This window comes from Odocoileus virginianus, chromosome 2 (genome assembly GCF_023699985.2).
Source record: "Odocoileus virginianus isolate 20LAN1187 ecotype Illinois chromosome 2, Ovbor_1.2, whole genome shotgun sequence".
NCBI classification, from domain to species: Eukaryota; Metazoa; Chordata; class Mammalia; order Artiodactyla; family Cervidae; genus Odocoileus; species Odocoileus virginianus.
The window spans coordinates 96016549-96032378 of NC_069675.1; the positions used below are offsets into that span (position 1 = coordinate 96016549).

General features: G+C 50.8%; 1 long non-coding RNA gene across 2 annotated transcripts; it reads left to right on the forward strand.

Moving 5' to 3' along the window:
- Nucleotides 1-1310: 1310 nt before the first annotated feature.
- Nucleotides 1311-6098, forward strand: LOC139030871 (uncharacterized). 2 transcript variants are annotated; one of them, XR_011483314.1, is made up of 4 exons: nt 1311-1440; nt 1790-1924; nt 3250-3290; nt 5710-6098. It is a non-coding gene; the product is annotated as an uncharacterized lncRNA (long non-coding RNA). The 2 variants fall into 2 exon arrangements; XR_011483312.1 differs by having other exon boundaries at nt 1312-1607.
- Nucleotides 6099-15830: the final 9732 nt, after the last annotated feature.

Here is a 15830-nt window from a genome sequence, read left to right on the forward strand (position 1 = left end):
CCCTTGGCTGGAGCCCTTTGTCCCTGCCAGTCCCCAAAGCCGTATCAAACTTCAGCAGCCTCCCCCAAGCCTCGCTGCTTCCAAGCTAGGTCCCAAGGAGCCAAAACACAGGGCAGGGCTTTAAAACACTGCCCCTAGGCGATTTACCAGCTGGGCTGCCCAACCCCTGACCTCGGGAGGAGATGTAATGTATCTCCCTGGTTTAGCTGGATCAATGGTGCTGTGAAAAACAGCCCCAAGTGGCTCAGTTAGGGCAGTAGAGAAGGGCCTCCCCACCCTGGAAACCCCGCCATGACAGCCACTGAGCTGAGGTCTCCGTGTACACGTGGGCGCAGGACAACCCCAGGTGTGCCCATCAAAGTGTTTCAGGCACAAGCCTTTAAGAGCTGGGGATGGCTGAGTCCAGCCACCTAGGTTTCAGATGGGGAAACTGAGGCTCAGAGGGCTCCTCAAGGTCACAGACCAAGTTCAAAGAGGTCTAATTTTTCCCTACCCTGCTCAGCACTTCTGCCATCTCCTGTGGGCAAAGGTGGCTGTTCTGGCATTTGGGGTGTCACTGGCACTTCAGAAGGCCAAGCTTGTCTCTTCCAAAAACTTCGAATCAGACCACAGTGGATCCAAGCGCCACCAGCATGGAGCTCCCCACCCTTGGCTCTACATATAGAAGTCAGATCCCAGGACAGTCTTCTGTCTCAGCTAAAACAGCCCTCCAAGGACAGAAGCCAGAAGCATCAAGCCACCCTGTGTCCAGACTCCTCACTCCCCCAGAGAAAACATCGGCTTTATTTCAGGAGGAGGGTCACCAAAAGTTGGAGGCCCTTGAGTCCAGTTTTTCCTCAGTCATCGTGGGACCCTTACACCCAGCAGCAGGACCAGCAGGAAGAGGGGGTGGTTCTCCAACCTCCTACACGAAGCACAGTTCAGGAACCAGAAGGGTCACCTAGAAACTTACTAGAAAGCAGAATTAGGGGCCCATTTCCCTAGGATGTCCTAATCAGAATCTGTATTTTAACCAGGTCCTCAGCTGATTTGCATACATGTTAAGGTATGAGAGGTGCTGGTCTCATAAAGTTAAATAAGGAAGTTGGGGGGGTGGGGCATGTGGACATGTTAAGATCTTTACCCTGAAGAAAGAGCCTAAAGATGAACAGGGAAGAGGGGGATTGGGGGAAGCGGGGAGGATACCCTACCTGTGTCCAAATGTATTTGAAGTAACTTCAGAACAGCACATAGCTATTTATTTAAAGAAAAACAAAATAGGGGATTCCCTGGCAGTCCAGTGGTAGGACTCAGCACTTTCAGTGCCCTGGAGTTCATCCCTGATTGGGAAACTAAGATCTTGCAAGCTGCAAACGTGGCATGGCCAAACAAAGAAGAAAAACAAAATAGATCCTGTCTGCAAGAAGCAGAGAGAGTGGCCCCGGAAACAGTGAGACTGGGGTAATCCCAGACTTGGGGGGAGGGGGGTAAGTTGGGCAGGACCCCAGTCACTTAGGGTCTCAGGTTAATAGAGGATTTGGATGAGGGGTGACATGTTTCAATTTAAATTTTTGGAAAGATGGTCACGTGAAAAGAGCTGCCACCTCTGCTCTCTAAATGCCACCTGAGTAAGTAAGATTTTCTGCAAGCGATGATTAACAGGGAGATAGGAGAGGGGATGTTTGACACTTGGAGGCGGCCTTGGTGTCCTGAGTGCTGGATAGATAAAAGAAGGTGGTGGGTGGGAGGAGGGATAGAAAATCAAGGCTAGTCATCCACTGTGCTCACCAGTGAATTTTTTTAAATTTAGGTATAAGTTACACATGGTAAAGAATCTGCCTGCAATGCAGGAGACCTCGGTTCGATTCCTGGGTTGGGAAAATCTGCTGGAGAAGGGAAAGGCTACCCACTTCAATATTCTTGGGCTTCCGTTGTGGCTCAGCTGGTAAAGAATCTGCCTGCAATGTGGGAGACCTGGGTTTGATCTCTGGGATGGGAAGATCCCCCGGAGAAGGGAAAGGCTACCCACTCTAGTATTCTAGCCTGGAGAATCCCATGGACTGTATAGTCCATGGGATCACAAAGAGTCAGACACGGCTGAGCAACTTTCACTTTTTTTCACTTTACATATGGTAAATTGCACAAATCTTAAGTGAACTTGATGAATTTTTACTACTTAGTACACCTATATAAGTGAAGTGAAGTCACTCAATCGTGTCCAACTCTTTGTGACCCCATGGACTGTAGCCTACCGGGCTTCTCTGTCCATGGGATTTTCCAGGCAAGAGTATTGGAGTGGGTTGCCATTTCCTTTTCCAACACCTATATAACTACTACCCAAATGTAGAACATGTCCAGTATCCTGGAAGGCCCCTTATACCCTCTCCCAGTCACTCTTCTTCCAAGGGCATATTAAGTACCTGTCACATCATAACAAATGACCACAAACAACATCCGTTTGTGATCTCATGGTCTCCGTGGGTCAGGAGTGGACACGGCTTAATGGTCCTCTGCTCAAGGTCCCCCACAGCTACAATCAGCGTGTCAAGCCAGGCTGCATTTCCTCTCTGGAGCCCAGGGCTGTCTTCCAAGACCTCGTGGTTGTTGGCAGCCTTCAGCTCCTTGCAGCCATAGGGCTGAGGTCCCTGTGTTCTTTCTGGCCATCAGCTTTGGCTTCTTTAGCCCTGTGACCTCGCACAGGCAGTTCACGCCACAGAAGCTTGCTTCTTCCAGCCGGCAGGAGAATCTCTCCTTCTAAGGCTTTCCCCTGACTAAGTCTGGCCCACCCTTAAAGGGAACTCGACATCCAACTGATTTGGGACCTTAACTACATCCACAAAAGTCCTTCCCCTTTGTCATAGTCTACTGGCTAAAAGCAAACCACTGATCCCACCCACAAACGAGGGGAAAGGATTATACAGGAGTAAACACCAAGAAGTATGGTGGTCATCCTAGGGTCTGTCTGCCAAAAATGGTAATGACTATTCTGACCTCTAGCATCATTAAGCAGAACTTTACCTTAATGGAATCAGCATCTCTTTGTGTCAGGCTCCTTTTACTCAACACTATGTCTGTGATATTTATCCATGTTGTTGCCTATATAATAATTTCTTTCTTTTCACTCTTACCATAGTACTTTTTCTCCTGTTAACTTTTTATTTTATATTGGAGTATAGTTGATCAACAATGTTGTGTTAGTTTCAGATGTACAGCAAAGTGATTCAGTTATATGTATATATCTATTTTTTTTTTAATTCTTTCCCCATTTAGGTTGTTACATAACATTGAGCAAAGTTCATCTGTGCTATATGGTAGGTCCTTGTTGATATATGTGTATACAGAAATCCCAAAATCCCTTCTCCCCATCTATCCCTAACTAACTGTCCCTTCCTCCCACCCTTCCAGTCTGGTAACCATATGTTAGTTCTCTAAGTCTGTGAGTATGTTTCTGCTTTGTAAATAAGTTCATTTGCATAATCCTTTTAGAGTCCTCATGTAAGTGATACCATACTATATTTGTCTTTCCTTGTCTGGCTGACTTCACTCAATATGACACTCTCTAGGCCCATCCATGTTGCTCCAAATGACATTATTTCCTTCTTTTTAATGGTCGAGTCACGGTCTGTTGTGTATATTTGTACCACATCTCATCACGTAATATTTCATTACATGAATGTACCATGATGTATTCACCCATGTTCTGTTGATGGGGATATTTCAGTTGTTCCCAGGTTTTTGCTCTTCACATAGAGCCACTAGCATGTGGGATTCTGGCCTGGATTCTAGAACAGTAGTAAAAGGACACTAATGGGAAAACTGGTAAAAATCAGATCTAAGTCTCTAGTTTAATAATATTGGACTAACGACAATTTCTTAGTTTTGACAAATGTGTCCTGGTCACATATAAGATGCTAATTACAGGGGGAGTGGGTGAAGGATATGGAGGAGCTCTTTGTACTATTTTTGCAACCTTTTCATGGAGCTAAAATTATTCCAAAATAAAAATTATATTTAAGAAGCAAATGAATGACACTGCTAGCAAGCATCTGCTACTGGCTATGGTGGAGTAACGGGTATCAACTAGCCCTCCCACCATAAATATCTGTAAAACTGGATCAAATATGTAGTTGTCATTTAGTCGCTAAGTCATGTCCCACTCTTGGGACCCCATGGACTATAGCCTGCCAGACTCCTCTCGCCATGGAATTGTCCAGGCAAGAATACTGGAGTGGGTTGCCCATTTTCTTCTCCAGAGGATCTTCCCCACCCAGGGATCAAACATGCATCTCCTGCACTGGCAGGTGAATTCTTTCCTTATTAGCCACCTGGGAAGCCCTGGATCAAGTATATGAGGCAGCTATTTTCTGGAAGTGCAAGGTGGAAATCCCTGAGAGAAGGGAAACCTGTGAGATAAGCTCCACACTCACTCAGCCTTGGGAGGCAATGCCCCAACCACAGACCACAGAGCTGGGGTCCAAGCTGAATACAGTCATTCCCCTGAACTGGGGAGGGAAAGATCAAAATATGGAGCTGCTAAGGCAGCTGGAATCTGTGGGGCTGGAGAAGAGGTTGCTGGGCAGTGATGGGTTTCTAAGCAAGTGATCTGGTCCGTACAAGGTCAGGACAAGACCACCTGAGTCCTTCCAGAGAACAGCTGCTATGGGGTGGGGAGTGGAACAGAGACACTGAAATCCAGCAGTGCTGGGAGAAGTTGGCAGTTCTGGTCCAGCCAGAAAGGAGAGACCCCATTAATGTCATGGGCTTCTGGAACTTTCTTCTAGATTTCACATGCAAGGTATATGATATAAGTTATACGATATTTGCTTTTCTCTTTCTGACTTACTTCATCCTGCATGACAATCTCCAACTCCATCCACATCTCTGCAAATGACACTATCTTTTTCCTTTTTTATGGCCTTCTTAGTATTTTTAAGTGTAAAGCTTGGTTGCATTTCACATTTTCATGCAACTATAACCACCATCCACCTCCAGAACTTGTTAAGCTTGTTCTCATCTTGTTAAGCTGAAACTCTACGCCCATTAAACAGGAACTCCCCATTTCCCTCTCCCTTCAGCCCAGGAAGGGGTTATTGTTAGACAAGGCTGGGAGGGAAGACTTTCTGAAGTGGTGACATTTGGAAAGCAACCTGAGCTAGCCCTCCAGATGGAGGAGGCGGGGAAGGGATGCTCAAAGTAGCAGGTGCAAAGGCCCTGAGGTGAGAGTGGGGTCATGGGTTCAAGGAGCAGCAAGGAAGCTGCTAGTGGGAAGGGGGGTGTAGAGGACAGAAGGGGAGGAAGGCAGGTGGAGGAGAGGAGAGGTGGAGGGCAGGTCACACAGCATCTTGTGGATAGAGATGAGGACTTTGGCTTTTGCTCTGAGTGAGACAAAAGGCAGCAGAGGCTTTTAGGCAGAGATGCGTCATGGTTGCTCACTGCACCACTGCCCTCAAAGGCATGTTCTCCAGTGACTGCTGAGTGAAGAGCCTGAGGCGGGGGCTCAGTCTGGAGACCATTCGGATGCTACTGCTGAGTCTGCAAGATCCACGAAGGTGCTTGGACCAGGCAGCGGGGTGGAAGTGGTGGCCAGTGTTGGAGTCAGGATTGGTTCTGAAGGTGGAGACATCAGGACGAGTTGATGGACTGGGTGTGGGGGTGAGGGAAGGGCAGAGCCCAGGGGGCCCAAGGTTCCGTGTCTGCTGAGTTCTGCGACTCAACTTTTTTTTTTTCCAGCAAGAACATGTTACTACTGTAATGAAAAACAGAAAAAAGAGGCTTGGGCTTCTCTGGTAGCGCAGTGGATAAGAATCAATGAAGGGATACCTGTTCCATCCTTGATCCTAGAAGATCCCACGTGCAGCGGAGTAACTAACTAAGCCCATGGGCCACAATTATTTGAGCCTGCACTCTAGAGCCCAGGAGCCACAACTGCTGAAGCCCATGCACCTAGAGCCCACGCGCCACACCAAGAGCAGCCCTTGTTCTCTGCGGAAAAAAAAGGTTCAGGAGGGAGGGGGTATGTGTTCACTTACGGCTGATTCATGTTGTTGCACAACAGAAAGCAACAGAACACTGTAAAGCAATTATCCTCTGATTAAAAATAAATTAAAAAATAAAAAGCAAAAAAAGAAAGTCTATCTTTTACTCAAGGGAGAAAGCATCCTCTTTGCTGAAAGTGATCCTGAGGGAAACAAATTGCAGGAGGCACCGCCTTTCTCCAGGTTCCCCTTGAAGACAGTTTATCCAACTTAAGGAACTTTAAGTGGCGGTGGGGGCGGGTCCAAACCTGCCTGCTATACAAGCCAGTTTCTTATTCCTCTTGTTCATACTATGCCTTTCCCATCCTCCAGCTTCTGACCAGGGCTGGCAGGAATGGACAGAGCAGAAGAAGGCCCAGAACAGAGGGCTGGGGGTCGGGTGAGGGACAGGGGAAGCAGGAAGGTATCGGTGAGTTGAATGAAATCCTCGCTTCTGGTGAAAAAGAGTATTCTTCTCCTCCATCACCTATTGGGTTGGCCAAGAAGTTCATTTGGGTCTTCTCGTAGCATCTTATGAAAAGCCCAAATGAACTTTTTGGCCAGCCCAATAGATTCCCAGCCCAGACTGGGTTCCCCTCCATGTCCAGTTCCTCCCAGGCAAGGACTGCCCTTGGCACCTCCCTTCATCGTCCCCTCTGTCACCACTAGTGTTTATCACTGAGGCTTGGAGAACCGGGGCCCTCCTGGTCTCACCCCTGTGCCCAGGCTCGCGTGGGCTCACTGGCCCCCAGTGTGTCCCCTCCCACTCCTCAGGGCTCTCTCTCTCTCTCCTCGGAGCCTACTCTTCTGCTGCCCAGACATCTCCTTTCCTCCTCTTTCTGCCCACCTGAGGCTTCCAGTGTCCCCCACCGCTCTCCTCCTGACCCAGCTCTCCAGCACTCCCCATAGGGTCTCTTCCTCCAGGCAGCCTTCCTGATCCCCCACCAAGATACCCTACAGCCCGCTCAGCTTCTCCATGTAGCACATCACAACTGTAATTAATAATTATCTGGGAGTTTAATCATCACCTGCCCTCTGCTAACCTATAAGCTTCTCATTCACTCAGTATTCCCAGCCCCTAGCAGAATGCCTGACCCTGGATCAAGGCTCAAAACATACTTACTAAATGATCTATAACTCAGAGACGAGTGAATCTGAAAAAAACGCCACCCAGGAGCTAGCATGCAAAATGGGCTTTGAAAGTAGATAAAATGTCAATAAGCAAACGTAGAAAGATGAGGGTTTCCAGGGAAAGAACTCACCATGAAAAAGGAATGATGGTAAGAAAGTGTATGTAACCTCAGTCCTCAAAGATGTACGCAGAGGAAAAGAAAATGTCTTTATCCTTTATTGAACAAGAATACTTATTCAAGGAATGACTGTCCATCTGGATGGATGGGTGGATGGATAAAGAGGTGGGTGGATGGATGGATGATGACTGGAAGAATGGATGGATGAATGGACAGGTAGGTGGGTGGCTGGATGATGAACGGATGGACAACGGGTAATATCAAATCCTCTCCTTTTCAGACACAAGACCTGGGAGAAAGGGGGATTAATAAAGACGCCTGCATTGAACTGAGGTTAAGGAAAGCGGCTTTAACTCCAGACCATACCTCACTGTCTATGCTTGTGTCAATCGCCTGTCTGCAGCATGCCTTCCTACTCTTGGGACCCCAGCCCCGACTCCAGCATCTCCCCCACAAGTATCTACTTCTTTGCTCTCTACTTCATAGCAAAGTAGAGCAGAAGCCCCAGGCATGAGAGTGGCCAAGAGATGGGCCCTTTGTCCAAGCTCCCGCCCCGGGAAAGGAGGGCTCCCTCCTCCCCTCTCCCTCCTCTGCCATCTCTCGGTGACTTTTGTCCTTGGACCGGCTGCGTGATCAGAAGAGGTTTCGTTCTCTGGCAACTGGGTGGCCATTAGGAAGCAGCAGACGCATTACCGTCTCAGCACACAATGGTTGGCTAATTCAGTTATTCTGTTTCACCTGAAGACTGTCTCTGCCGCCCCAGCCTCTCCTCCGGAGCAGGGCGGGCCCCATCTGTCGGACAGTTCGCTCCAATGTCTCCGGCCATTATGCATCCACTCGGAGGACGGGTGCGTGTGCACGCGAGCGAGCGTGTCTGCCTGTCTGCACTCCATCCCTCTTGTCTCTTTATCATGCTCCCAGGGCTAAAGAGAACTTGCTTCAAAGAGTGATGTCAGATGTGTGCAAAACAGACCGATAAAACCTAATGCATTCGCTCCCCTTTTGTCTGCCTGACTCTCCTACTAAACATTTCCCACTCAGAAAGCCACTTAAAACACATCAGCAGTAACTCCACAAAACAGCCACTTGTTGGGTAATTGTGCTAAGCAGCTGCCGGCAGGGTTGGGGGAGGAGTGGGCAGGGCGCCTCTCTGACAAGCCCCTTTGCTTCCAGTCCAGCTTCTGGGGAAGGGTGCCTAGCCAGGGCATCACCTCCCTTCTCTGCTGCTGCCCCGGGAGGCTCCCTCTAGGAGAGATGTGGCAGGGCTTATTGGATGGGGGACAGAGAAGAATACCAGCCTGGGCCAGGACGCTCTCCCAACTCCCCACCAACTTGCTAGGGGACCCCTGGGGTGGCGGAGGGTCATTGCCCTTCTCTAGGACTCAGTTTCCACATCCATCCCTGGAGGGTTTTGGACTGTGTCATCTAAGGTGGCTTCCAGCTCCCAAAGTCTGCCAGGAGGAGTGCTCCAGAGCCTTGGACAGACCCGGGTTCGAATCGTAACTCTGGTCCAGGCTGGCCATGTGACCTGTAGTCCCAGTCTCTCAGAGCATTACCTTCCTGGTGGAGAAAACAGAATGGCTGCAATGCCCAGACGTCACGGATGCTGCAAGAATCCACAGAGGTGGTGCCTGTGTGGATCTCAGAGAATCACAGTCTGAATGACTGGGGCTGCTGGTTACATGGCACCCTGACCCAGTCTCAGGAAATCAGGCAGGTTAAGCTGAGACCCAAAGGATAAGAGCTGAGCCAGCACACTGTGAGGGCAGAGGTGAAGCAGGGCAGGATCACAGATGGCATTGGTGGGAATGGCATATGCAAAGGCCCTGAGGCAGGGCTGAACTGAAGGAACAGAAAGGAGTCCAGGGGAAAGGCTGGAGAAATGGGAAGAGCTGGGCTAGAGGGAGCCTGTGTAAGGATCTTGACTTTATCCCGAGGGCAATAGGGAGTCACTGAAGGGATGAGGGCAGCAAGACATTCTCAGGAAATTTCTCTTTTTCAAAGACCCTCACTGACCTCCAGGTGGGGAAGGAGTTGGGATGTAGGGGTTGAGAGCAGAGACAGGGCTCTCTCCCTCTGCTCCAACTGCCCGAGCAAGCACTGGCCGGGCGGCGGGAGTGAAAGGTCCTCCTGGGGATGGGAAGAGGGAGAAGCCAGTATTCCCGCTCTGGATTCTCAGGACCCCCAACTCACTGGCCACTGGCTGGTGTGGCTACTGCCCAGTCTGGAGAAGCAGGGGTTAAGTGCAGCAGTCATGCAGAAATCAGAGGATTATAGGGTTACTGGTGACCTGTCCCTTCTGTCAGACAGATGTGACGCACCCTGCTATCTCTGGGCTCAACTGTCACTGCCATGCACTGTATCAGGACTCCATTAGGAGGCCCAGAAGCTGGCTTGCAGCTGTCAGGCCTGGGGGCTGTGCGGATGGCCAGTCCTTCCCCCACTACGCCTGCATGTGGGGACCACCCAGTGCGCTGGTCCAGGTTGCAGCCTCTACCTGTGGCTTTCCCGGAGGGTGTGGGCTCGGGTCTGAGCATCTCGACTTGTAGCAGCTTCCTGCTCCTGGGCCTCAGATGAGATGCTGGATTCTCCAAACTTCAGTTCTCTCATCTGCACAGTGAAGATGGAGGTGGCACCCACCCCAGGAGGCCATAGGATAGATTCAGCAAGGCTCAGGGCTTCCACAGAGTGCCTAGCAAACTGGAGCCGCTGTATATTCCCTGCTTCTTTCAGCTGCCTTTCTGCACTGCGAGGTGCTGGCTATTATTATCACCCCATCTTCCACTTCTGCCAGTTTCCCTTTTGGCCTTGTCTTTGGAAGCTCAAAGTCAAAATGAACCGTTGGTCAAAATAACTCATTCTTCCCAGGCTCCTGGTATAATTACCACCCCCTTCATCATCGCTTCTGATGCCTCCTCTATTTTTGCTTTGAAAACTTTAACTGTCCTTGGTGCATGTGATTTCAGGGGGAGAAAAAAATCTTGCAAATGAAAATAACTTAATTGCTTTTTCTGACTTTCAAAGTATAACACATGCTCAAGGAAAAACATCCAGACAATACAGAAAGGTGGAGGGAAGAGAGAAGCAATGAGATGATTTTGAAGCAGCCTCAAGTCCTTCATAACAGAGTCGGAATAAAACTGGGGTGCTCCCCACCTGCCCCCCTCCCCAATCCTGCCTGGACTCCCTGGCTTCAGCTACACACCCTCTAAAGCCCCTCTCAAGTTCTTGCTCCCCACAAATGCTCTCTAGACTATGCACTTTTTCCTTCCGTTGAACTCAACTCTTTTCATTTCAACACTTATGAAGTGCCTGTTTTGCGCCAAGACCCATGAACCAAGTTGGACTCAACCCTCTGGCCTGTGTTTAGCAGGTGTTGCGTTATTTCATTGCCTCGAGTCTAGACTTCTGCTTCCTTGCCTGGATTGTCAGTTCCTTGAGGGCAGATCCACAGCTATGGTCTCATTGTGGCCCCGCCCCTAGCATCTACTATTTCCGAGTAGGATTCCCCAGGTTTCCCCCGTGGCTCAGTGGTAAAGAATCCATCTGACAATGTAGGAGATGCAGGTTTGATCCCTGGGTTGTAAAGATCCCCTGGAGAAGGAAATGACAACCCGCTCCAGTATTCTTGCCTGGAAAATCCCCTGGACAGAGGAGCCTGTGGGCCGCAGTCCACGGGGTGGCAAAGAGTCGGGCATGACTGAGCGACTAAACACAGCATCAAGGGCTCCCTGGGCCCCTGCAGGAAGGATGGCTGCCCTTCAGCTCAGGACACGTGGACCGAACACGTGTACACCAGGCCAAGCTCTCTGCCCTCTAGCTCATCCAATCCTCATGTCTGCCATGGGATGCGGCTGTCGTTGTTACCCCCACTTGGCAGATGAGAAAACTGAGTTCAGACAGGGTAGGAAGCTTACCCAGGGAACCACAGCAGGTAAGCTGAGAGTCAGGATTTGAACCCAAGTTTCTGAGGCCCCTGGGCCAGCTCTGAGCTCCTACACCGGACCGTCTCCTGGCACAACCCAGTAACAGTACAAGGCAGGTGATAAATGCTCTCAGCAAGGCATGTGCAGGACTGGAAGGACAGTGCCATTGTGCACAGGGCCCCGGGAAGGCTCTCTGGAGGAGGTGATGCTTGACTGAGTTTCGAAGGGTGCATGGAAGTGAGACAAAGGGGAAACAGGTGGCAAGACTTGAAAGGAGAGGGGACAACATGTAGGGCTGGTCAAAGGTGCAAGTCAGTCGTGGCAGGAGAACCATGGGCCAATCTGATCGTTGCAGGATGCATGTGGGGAAGGCTGGGAGGTGAGGTGAGTGGGGAGCGTGTAAGGCTGAACTGTGAAAGCCTTATACACTCTGCTCAGGTATTTGAACTTGAACTTGATTCAAACAGCTCCCTGGAATTCTAGGGCTTCCTCAGAGGTGGCCCAGGAACCGGAAAGAAGATCAACCAAAGGGAGGTGGCCCCAGCCCCCACCCCTGGTCTCAGGTAGCAAAGCTGTGCTTTCATTGGTTGTGAGTTTAGATTTTCAGTGTAAAGTTCCTTTTGAAGGGTTCTGCAGCAAACATGTTTGAAATCGCTCCTGCAGGCTGCAGGATGTTTTCAGCTGGGAGTGACAGGACCAGATTTTTTGAGCCCCACCCTTCACCCTCCCTGCCCCAGGCCCTAGAGAGGGTGTGTTCAGGAGCTCCAGTCTTGGGGATGCCGTGCCTTAGGACTGGGGTCGGGATCCTTGGGCCTTAGTCCTGGCTCTGCCTGTAAGGGGCATAAGTGCCCCCTCTCTGGGTCTGGAGATTCTGCCCCTTGACCTTGAATTTGATCTGTGCCTGTGGCTACAAGCCAGACGTAAATTTATCCCCTGTAGCTTGTCTTCAGGGCAGATGCCCACTGTTCTGTTTTTTTAATATTTATTTATTTGGCTGTGCTGGGCCTCAGTTATGGCATGAGGGCTCTCAGTGGCATTGTATGAGATCTAATTCCTTGACCTGGGCCCCCTGCATTGGAGTGAAGAGTCTTAACCACTGGGCCACCAGGAAAGTCTCCTGGCTGTCCAGTCTTGATTGGGCAGTGGCTGCCTGGGACAGAGCCTCCCAGAGGGGAAGAGTAACCACAATAAACACAGCAGCCACCGCGAGTCCCCAGTCCCCAGCACTTCCCCTGTGACAAGCACCCCTCACACCGCGTCCCTCTGAATCCTCAGAACCACCCATTTTACAGGTGGAATAACAGCCTCAGCCATGAGGTCAGTTGTCGAAGACACACAGCAACTCCACAGTGGAGGCAGGACTCGAACCCAAGGCCTGTGACTCCAGCGTCTGCACTCATGGTCAGCAGCAGACAGAGTGGTGGGCTGGCAGCAGCCGTGAGTGCCCACCTAAGGCTGGGCACCCACCTCCTCAGGTCAGCCAGGCAGCATTTCTAAGAAGGAGGAAGGATGGAGGTTGTACTGGACTGAAAGGGAAGGAGAGGGGACCACTGAGAGCTGGGGTCTAGTCCTGCCTCGTTCTCACCCTCTGACTCCTGACTCCTCCGTGGGGAGGTCCGGGACCTGCAAGCAGAGACCGCAGACTGGCCCAGCGGCCCCCTGCCCTGCCACCCTAGTCCTGGACGATCCTGGCCTCTGGGAGAACCCGGTGACTCCACACCTGGGGCCCCACGTGGAGGCACCTCTGCTGCCCCTCCTTCCCAATCGTGTGCCCCAGCTCTGCAGTGCACCCCCGTGCCCTCAATGGTGGGCCATCGCTTCCAATCCCGGAATGAGGGCGCTGGAGGCTGGCCTAGATGTCTGCGCTCCCGGTCACAGGAGGGGTCCTCCTGCTCTGTCTCTGGGGGCCCACCTTCCCTCACATCAATCCCCAAAGAAGCAGCCCTGGTCTTGTCCTCAGCTCCTTGCTGTAGTCGTTCACCCCAGCATCTATGGATTTTGTGGCCTTTCCTGGAGATAGTTGGGCTGGGGGGGGGTCCCAGAGAAGCCCTTGCTGCTCCCACACTTCTGCTCTCACCCTCAGCCCCAAAGTCCCCTGCTTCCTTCTTCCTCTGCTGTGCAAGGCACCTCCTGACACCCCCTGATGTCTTGGGGCCCCGCTGGTAGTCTCAGCCAGCCCCAGCCCGAGAAGTCGGCTACATGGTTTGGCACAACGGTTCCAGCAAGTCTGACCCTGCAGCAGGTTGTCTGGTGACAGGGATGCTGGATGGAGCTCCGTGGTACCCACCTGGGCACCACAATCAGGGACTGTGCTCCGCTCCGCAGGAGCCTCTGCCTCTCAGCACTGGACTCCCTACAAAGGGTGTCATCATGGGTGCACCTTCATGGAATATTCTCTCCAAGAGGGAGCTAGCTCATCGATCTTTCCCAAGTTGTCCACATCTTCTTTTTTTATTTATTCATGACTTCTTTGAGTCGTGCTTTGTCTTCACTGCTGCGTGTGGGCTTTCTCTAGTTACAGCGAGTGGGGGCTACTCTCTAGTTGTGGTGTGTAGGCTTCTTTTGTGGGGGCTTCTCTTGTTGCAGAGTACGGTCTCTAGAGAATGCAGGCTTCAGTAGCTGCGGCACACAGGCTTTGTTGCTCAGCAGCATGTGCGATCTTCCCATATCAGGGATCGAACCCACGTTCCCTGCATTGGCAGGCGGATTCTTAACCACTGGACTACCAGGGAAGTCCCACATCTCTGTTTCTAAGGGAAAAAAAAATTATTCAAACACTTATTCTAGTGGAATGCTCAAGTTCAGTCCTGTTCCCCAGATACGTCAAGTTTATATACAGTCAGTAAGTCTGTTAACAATTGCTATTTTCATCTCTCATGAAGAATATCCCGTGTGTTCATGTTACAGCTCACTTTTGCAGTATCTGGGTGCAAAGAGGGGACCAGGAGAACGATTTCTGCAAATTTTCATCGATTTGTGATTCAGCAAATATTGTTGAGCACCTCTTGTGTGCCAGGCAGGCCCTGTGCTACAACCTCAGGATACAACTTTGAAAAACGCAAACAAATCGCCCTGAGCTCAGGAGTTCACAGGCTGGTCAGAGGATTAGCCAGTTAGTATAAAAGTCTCAGGAAGGGCTTCCCTGCTGGCTCCGTGGTAAAGAATCCGCCTGCCAGTGTAGGAGATAACGAGTTCAATCCCTGATTCGGAAAGATCCCATAGCGTTGTTATTGTTGCTGTTGTTCACTCAGTCGTGTCTGACTCTTTGTGACCCCATGGACTGCAGCACACCAGGCTTCCCTGTCCTTCACTATCTCCCGGAGCTTGCTCAAACTCACCTCTGTTGAATCTGTGATGCCACCCAACCATCTCATCCTCTGTCACCCTATTCTCCTGCCCTCAGTCTTTCCCAGCGTCAGGGTCTTTTCCAACGAGTTGGCTCTTCGCATCAGGTAGCCAAGGTACTGGAGCTTCAGCATCAGTCCTTCCAACGAATGTTCAGGGTTGATTTCCTCTAGGACTGACAGGTTTGATTTCCTTGCTGTCCAAGGAACTCTCAAGAGTCTCCTCCAGCACCCACATGCCTCAGAGCAACTAAGCCTGTGTGCCACAACGACTGAGTCTGTGCTGTACAGCCCAGGAACCACAGCTGCTAAAGCCCTCACGCCCCGGAGCTCAAGCTCTGCGACAAGAGAAGCCACCACAATGAGCAGCCCACACACCGCAACTAGGGAGTAGCCCCTGCTTGTTGCAACTTAGATAAAGAGAGCAGCGAGGAAGACACAGCACAGCCAAAAATAAACAAAGCCTCAGGGGAAAGAGGACAGCATGCTTGAGGAGGTTAGGTCTGGCTGGGACCTGGAGGAGAAGGGATGTTAACCAGCCAAGAGGAGGGGAAGGGTGTTCTGGGTGTAGGGAACAGCACGTGCCAAGGACAGGAGGTAGTAGGCCAGATACCTGTCTGGAGCTGAAAGATCACTGGAGCTGGAGGGAGGTATCCAGCCAGAGTGAAGGAGCTCAAGGGGGGCAGGAGAGACTTGAGGGAGAAGATGAAGGCAGGGGTCAGGACTGGCTGGACGCTTGGGCCGACTTTAAGAGTGTGGAAGACGCAGAGGATTAACCATTCAGGAGTGGCCCAATCATATGAGCAGTTAGCAGAGGAAAGTTCAGGATCTGGCTTCAGAAAGGTTTGAGTTCAAATCTCAATTCTGACGCTAATCGTTGACCTCGGGTAAATTGCTCAAGCTCTGAACCTGTTTCTCCAGCTGTAAAATGGGGACAATCATAGGTTCTACCAGCAAGAGACACAGAGAGAAGTCAATGAAACATTGCATGAAGCCAACAGCCCAGCTCCCACATGTGGTGGGTGCTCCGTGGACAGCCACTGCTGGGGCAGACTTTTCCCTCTACTTGCTCACTGCTGTATCTTCACACCCAGGAAGTAATAAAGTAAATACGCATCAAGTGAATAGAGAAGCAGACACTGGATTGGAGAGGTAAACAGGGATCAACCAGGGATCCCTCTTGATTATGGAAGACAAGAGGATTAATAAAAAAGAAATCTAAAAAAGCTAATCCAGTCATCAAAATGGGCTTCCCAGGTGGCACTAGTGGTAAAGAACCTGCCTGCCAATGCAGGAGACGTAAGAGACATAGGTTCA